At 44.9% G+C, this 6,000-nt stretch overlaps 1 protein-coding gene across 5 annotated transcripts in view; it reads right to left on the bottom strand.

Annotated features, from left to right (window-relative positions):
• ARNT2 (aryl-hydrocarbon receptor nuclear translocator 2) overlaps nucleotides 1-6,000 on the bottom strand; it is a 204,353-nt gene that overhangs the window by 94,704 nt on the left and 103,649 nt on the right. The window lies entirely within an intron of this gene.

The following is a 6,000-nucleotide window of genomic DNA, read 5'->3' as shown; positions in this document are numbered from 1 at the left end:
TCTTTTCACAGCTGTTTTAGTGGAAATTGTCACTGGCCTTGTCATCTACCAAATGGCAAATGGCTTCAGCTGAGAAGAAGGCCAGCTTGAAAGTCTGTAAAATTCCAAAGTGTGCTCTGAAAATAAATCACAGCTGCAAAGCATATGAGCCCTGGAACACGAGGAAATGAGAAAACACACTTCCATGGTCTGCTGTTGTGACCCTGAGGGATGACTCCTTCGGAGTTTATTTCTCTGTGCGCTTCTACAGTTTCCTCTGGCACAATGAGCCCCTTTCCAGGCTCCTTAGGAATGGAAAGCATGCCTACTTTCTGTAGTAGGTGTGTTCCTGAAGGGCTTATGGAAACTGGATTTTTGACAGATTTAATAGCAGGGAAGATATATGGAGGTATGAGACCATCCCCTGGCCCTGGGCAGTGAGTCCCAGCATGATGGACTGAGAATCACTCCCTATACCATGGACACCTGGGAACTGGGTTTACTTATGATAGGGTTCCCCAGAATATGGAGACATAGCTATTTATACTGCTCTTCCCAGGTGGCACAAGTGGTAAAGAACCCAGCTGCCAAGGCAGGAGACACAAGAGACACAGGTTCGATCCCTGGTTTGGAAAGATCCCCTGGAGTAGGAAATGGTAACCCACTCCAGTATTTTTGCCTGGAGAATCCCATGGACAGAGAAGCCTGGTGGGCTACTGTCCATGAGATCACAAAGAGTCAGATATGACTGAGCACACACACACACACACACACACACTGCTTTTACTTCTTTCCTGACCCACAGAAACCTCGGGTCTGCCTCGAACCAGGGGTCTGGATTTCTAGGGCAGGTCCCCAGTGGGTCTCTAAGAAGCACCATCAACCAGGCCAATGCTGACACCTTCCAGAATCTCCTCCCACCCCCAACCTCATCCACTGGGTCAGGAGGACTCCCTCCTTGTCAATGCCATCACTGGCTGATCCCACCATTAATCCCATCCTGCTTTCCTGCAGCCAGTGCCTAAACCCCCAGCCACTCTGGTCACTTCTCCTCTCGGTCCTCATTCCCGCCATCCCAGGCCCCTGGTCCTCTCCTCCCTAATCTCCTCCAGGGTGCCCTCTGGAATGTCCACTCTGAAATAAACAAATGTTGACATCCTCAACTCTTTTCAGAAAGCCTGACCTTCTCCTTCCTCGGTGGCATCACTTCTCAGAAGAAACCTGTTCACCCATATCCTATGTGTTATGGGCTCAGAGGCAGGTCTGCCATCTTCCTGGGCATCCAGAGCCCTTCCAAGTCAGCACTCCTCTCACATAACCCTGGCTCCTCCCAGACGCACCACGTCAGCCTCATCCACCCACAAGCCCTCGTGGTCTCTGTGGTCTTCCAACCTCAGGGTCACTTTCTTCTTTCATTTTAGACATCAGCACATCACTCATACTCTTTCTCTTTGCCCCCAAGACCTGCTACCACCATGGATGGGCTCGGCATCATGTGAAGGATCCACCCAACCTCCCTGCCTCTGTCCTTGCCCTCCTCACCTCTGAGCCTGCTCCCCCTACTCCATGGCAGACACAGTACACCCACCACCGTTTTGTGGAACTCACAGGCATCCACAACTGCTCCCTCTGAGGCTTTACATTCAGATATCCCCTTCTGGACCACAACTTCCACATCCACTAGTCCCTTCACTCTGGCTCTCTGGCTTCATCGTTCTTTGAACACAGTCATTCCGGTGCCCAAAGCCTCCCACACAATCAGCTTCCTTCTTCTAGGACAAAAGCCACAAGCTTTTCTCTGAGCTGGTCACCAGGGTAGAGGGCTCACATTACACAATGGCCCCTTTACCAAAGAAGCCCCAGAAATGTTCCACACAACAGGCAGCTGTGGAAGCAGGTATTTTGTCTGAATTCAATGTACGAAGGAGAACTGTTGGTGACATAGCCCAAATCTGGGAGAGATTTGATGACATAGCCCAAATCTGAAGTTGTTGTTTAGTCACTCAGTCATGTCCAATTCTTTGCGACTCCATGGACTGCAGCACACCAGGCTTCCCTGTCCCTCACCATCTCCTGGAGCTTGCTCAAACTCATGTCAATTGAGTCGGTGATACCATCCAACCATCTCGTCCTCTGTTGCCCTCTTCTCTTTCTGTCTTCAATCTTTCCCAGCATCAGGATCTTTTTCTATGAGTCAGCTCTTCACATCAGGTGGCTAAACTACTGGAGTTTCAGCTTTAGCATCAGTCCATCCAATGAGTGTTCAGGGTTGATTTCACTTAAGATTGACTGGTTTGATCTCCTTGCTGTCCAAGGGACTCTCAAGAGTCCAAAAGTCCACAGTTCAAAAGCATCAATTCTTCGGCACTCAGCCTTCTTTACAGCTCAGTAATTACAACCATGCATGACTACTGGAAAGACTATAGACCTGACTATATGAACCTTTGTCAGCAAAGTGATGTCTTTGCTTTTTAACACACTGTCTAGGTTTGCTACTTTAAAGTGAACAGGGCAGCAACAATAGGAGTCACAGCTCCTGTGTGTGCAAGTGTGGGAGAGGAGCAGGTCACCTCCTTTCTCTGTGTTTGGTCTCCTTCACTGGAAACAGGATCAGACCTGTCTGCTTTGACAGTTCTGTGGGGATTCAAAGACTTAAACAGAGGAGCTCAATAACCTCCTTTGAGAATTAGAATATAAGTGACTGGCAGGCTCCAGGCAGCCGCTTTGTGAGCTTTAAGATAACTGTGTTGAAATACAGAGCAAAGGTCTGAGAGGCTCTCTTAGAGTTGGCCCAGCCCCTGCCTCTTGGCTTCTCTAAGGAAGATTCTAGAATAATGCACACAACACTGTCTCAGGCTAAAAGGTTGAAGAACTCCTTATTTTTCCTTAAAATAAAATTTTTTAAATTATAAAACTAAAGTGTTAGTCACTCAGTTGTGTCCAATTCTTTGCGACCCCATGAACTGTAGCCTACCAGGCTCCTCTGTCCATGGAATTCTTCAGGCAAGAATACTGGAGTGGGTTGCCTTTTCCTTCTCCAGGGTATCTTCCTGATCCAGGGATTGAACCTGAGTCTCCTGCATTGCAAGCATATTCTGAGCCACCAGGAAAGCCTCTAAAACTAAAGTGATCTTTAAAAAAATTTAAAAAAATTCAAGCAACCATACATATAGTAAAAGCCCAGATAATCTTCCTCTCTAAACTATTGAGTTACCAAAAAGTTCGTTCAGATTTTTCCGTCTCATTGTACCCGAAGCACGTTTCTGACCAATCCAATATCAACACTTAGGCATATTTTCTGTCAATCTTTTTTCTATGCGTGTCTGCTCATTTCTTTTAACTAAATGAGGTTTCATGGTGTATATTTTTCCACTTTATATTACAATATAAACTCATAAGGATTTAATTATCAATGTTATTTGAAAGGCTCTGTGGTATTATTTTGAGTAGAGAATTTATTATTGGACATTAAGTCATTTCTAGGTTTTCCACAGCAAATAATGCAGTGGTAAATAACTATATAGGAAAAAATAGCCATATCATCTTAGGACAGGTTCCTGAAAATGGAATTACTGCATCAGATGAAAAAAATTTTAAGGCTCTTAATACCAGCTCCTAGTGAGCCCTGTGATCAGCACATTGACCAATATTCAGTGTTTCCACTCCATGGAATGGAAAGAATTATGACACATCTCAGATTTAACTACAACTTTTCAAATACAGTTAAAAAGAAAAGATGCTTTAGAACAAGAGTTGGCAAACTCTGACCTATGACCCACAGCTGGCTCAGTCTCTGGTTTTTAAATATTTATTGGAACACAGCCCTGGCCATTCACTTATTTACTGCCTATGGTTGCTTCCAGGCTATGAAGGCAGAATTGAGTAATTAATTGTGAAAGAGAATAAATACATCACTCACAAAGCCAAAAATATTTCCTATCTGACCCTTTACAAAAAAACATTTGCTGACTCCTACATTAGAAGAGCAATGATTATAACGATTCCAACAACAGAGTAGCCTTTTCTATGGGCAGAGGGCCCTTCTATAATTGTTTTCAGTAAGCTGATTTTTTAAGTACTATTTTGGTCAGTAGTAACTTTTTGAAACAAAGAAGGATCCTAAGTTTGTCTTGGATAAGATCACAAAAGAAGGCTTTGTGCTCATAAAACAGCTCCCCAGGCTACCACAGAAACACAAGTATAAATTAGAATTATTTCATCAAAAGAATCCTTAAGAAAACTGGAAACATCTTATCTTGGTTTAAAAGGGAGGAAAACAAGAGAAAATGATTAGCAACCAAAGCACAGTGATGGCTCCATGATGGACAACATTTGATGTTGTTTCAAAAATGTGTGGCCCCTAAAAGGGGAGCCCAGGGGCTAGAAGAGACTTTGGTTGCTGTTCCAGTGACAATGTGTCCTCATTCTCAAGAGGTTGAGCCCAGCCACGAGAGCAGCTGTGCACACAGGAACAAACACCACCCCCCACCCCACCTCCACACCCAGGAATCTAAGCAGTGTGCATGAGGCCTGCTCCAGACCATGAACTGCATCTCTGGAGCCTGGGCGAGAGCCGCCCTTCTGCCACTGAGGTGGATACATCTTCTTCATAGTTCACTATCTCTGCCAGGTGTTGACACAGCTAAGGGGTACAAATATACCAATTCTCAAGTTGCCGCTATTGTTGTTCAGTCATTCAGTCGTGTCACGTCCTTCACCATCTCCTGGAGTTTGCTCAAACTTATGTCCATTGAATCGGTGATGCCATCCAACCGTCTCATCCTCTGCCACCCCCTCCACCTGCCTTCAATCTTTCCCAGCATCAGGATCTTTTCCAGTGAGTCAGCTCTTTACATTAGGTGGCCAGAGTATTGCTACTTCAGCTTCAGGTCCTTCCAATGAATAGTCAAGGTTGATTTCCTTTAGGATTGACTGGTTTGATCTCCTTGTTTTCCAAGGAACCCTCAAGAATCTTCTTTAGTACTCAAGTTGTAGCCAAAGTATTTTCCTCTCAAACTGGAAGAGGGGGGTCTCTGGGCAGTAGAGTTACTAGGGACATCTGTTTCTCCACCTACCCAGAACTTCCTCCACCACAATGCTTTTGTACTATTCTCTTAAAAAAAAAGTTTTATTTTATTGTAGTTGATTTACAACGTTATGTTAGTTTCAGGTGTACAGCAAAGTGATTCAGTTATACATGCTCAGTTTCTTCAGTTGTATCCAATTCTTTGTGACCCCATGAACTATATATAGCCTGCCAGGCTCCTCTATCCATGGGATTTTCCAGGCAAGAATACTGGAGTGGGTTGCCATTTCCTTCTCCAGGGGATCTTCCTGTCTCAGGGATCGAACCCATGTCTCTTACATCTCTTGCCCTGACAGGTGTGTTCTTTACCACTAGCACCACCTGGGAAGTCCATCAGCTATACATACACAAATACATATATTCATTCTTTTTAACACTCTTGCCTCATATAGGTTATCACAGAATATTGGGTCGAGTTCCCTGTGCTATATAGTAGGTCCTTGTTGGTTACCTTGTGCTATTCCATTATTGGCTTCCCTGGTAGCTCAGATGGTTAAGAATCTGCCTGCAGTGTGAGAGACCTGGGTTCAATCCCTGGGTTGGAAAGATCTCCTGCAGAAGGGAATGGTGACCCACTCCAGTATTCTTGCCTGGAGAATTCCATGGACAGAGAAGCCTGGTGGGCTACTGTCTATGGGATTGCAAAGAGTTGGACATGATTGAGCAACTAACACATATTATATTCCATTATTATGAAAGTCAAACAAGAAGCCCTCATCTTATAAGATCCCATCCCCTAGGCTACAGTGATTGGGTTAAGTGTTGGGTACCTAACACAAGTTGGACCAATCATAGTACCTCATCCACCCTATGTCCATGGTGACTGGCTGAGCACTGAGCAAATGACACAAGCTAGGCCAATCCTAGCACCTCATCCACCTTATGCCCATAGTGATTGGGTTAGGGCGGGCCAACCTGACACAAGTTGGACCAAT

The sequence above is a fragment of the Bison bison genome, unplaced genomic scaffold (assembly GCF_000754665.1).
Source record: "Bison bison bison isolate TAMUID 2011002044 unplaced genomic scaffold, Bison_UMD1.0 scf7180017864181, whole genome shotgun sequence".
Classification (NCBI taxonomy): domain Eukaryota; kingdom Metazoa; phylum Chordata; class Mammalia; order Artiodactyla; family Bovidae; genus Bison; species Bison bison.
The sequence above is the reverse complement of the archived record's forward strand: the minus strand, read 5'-3'. Positions and strand labels throughout refer to the sequence as shown.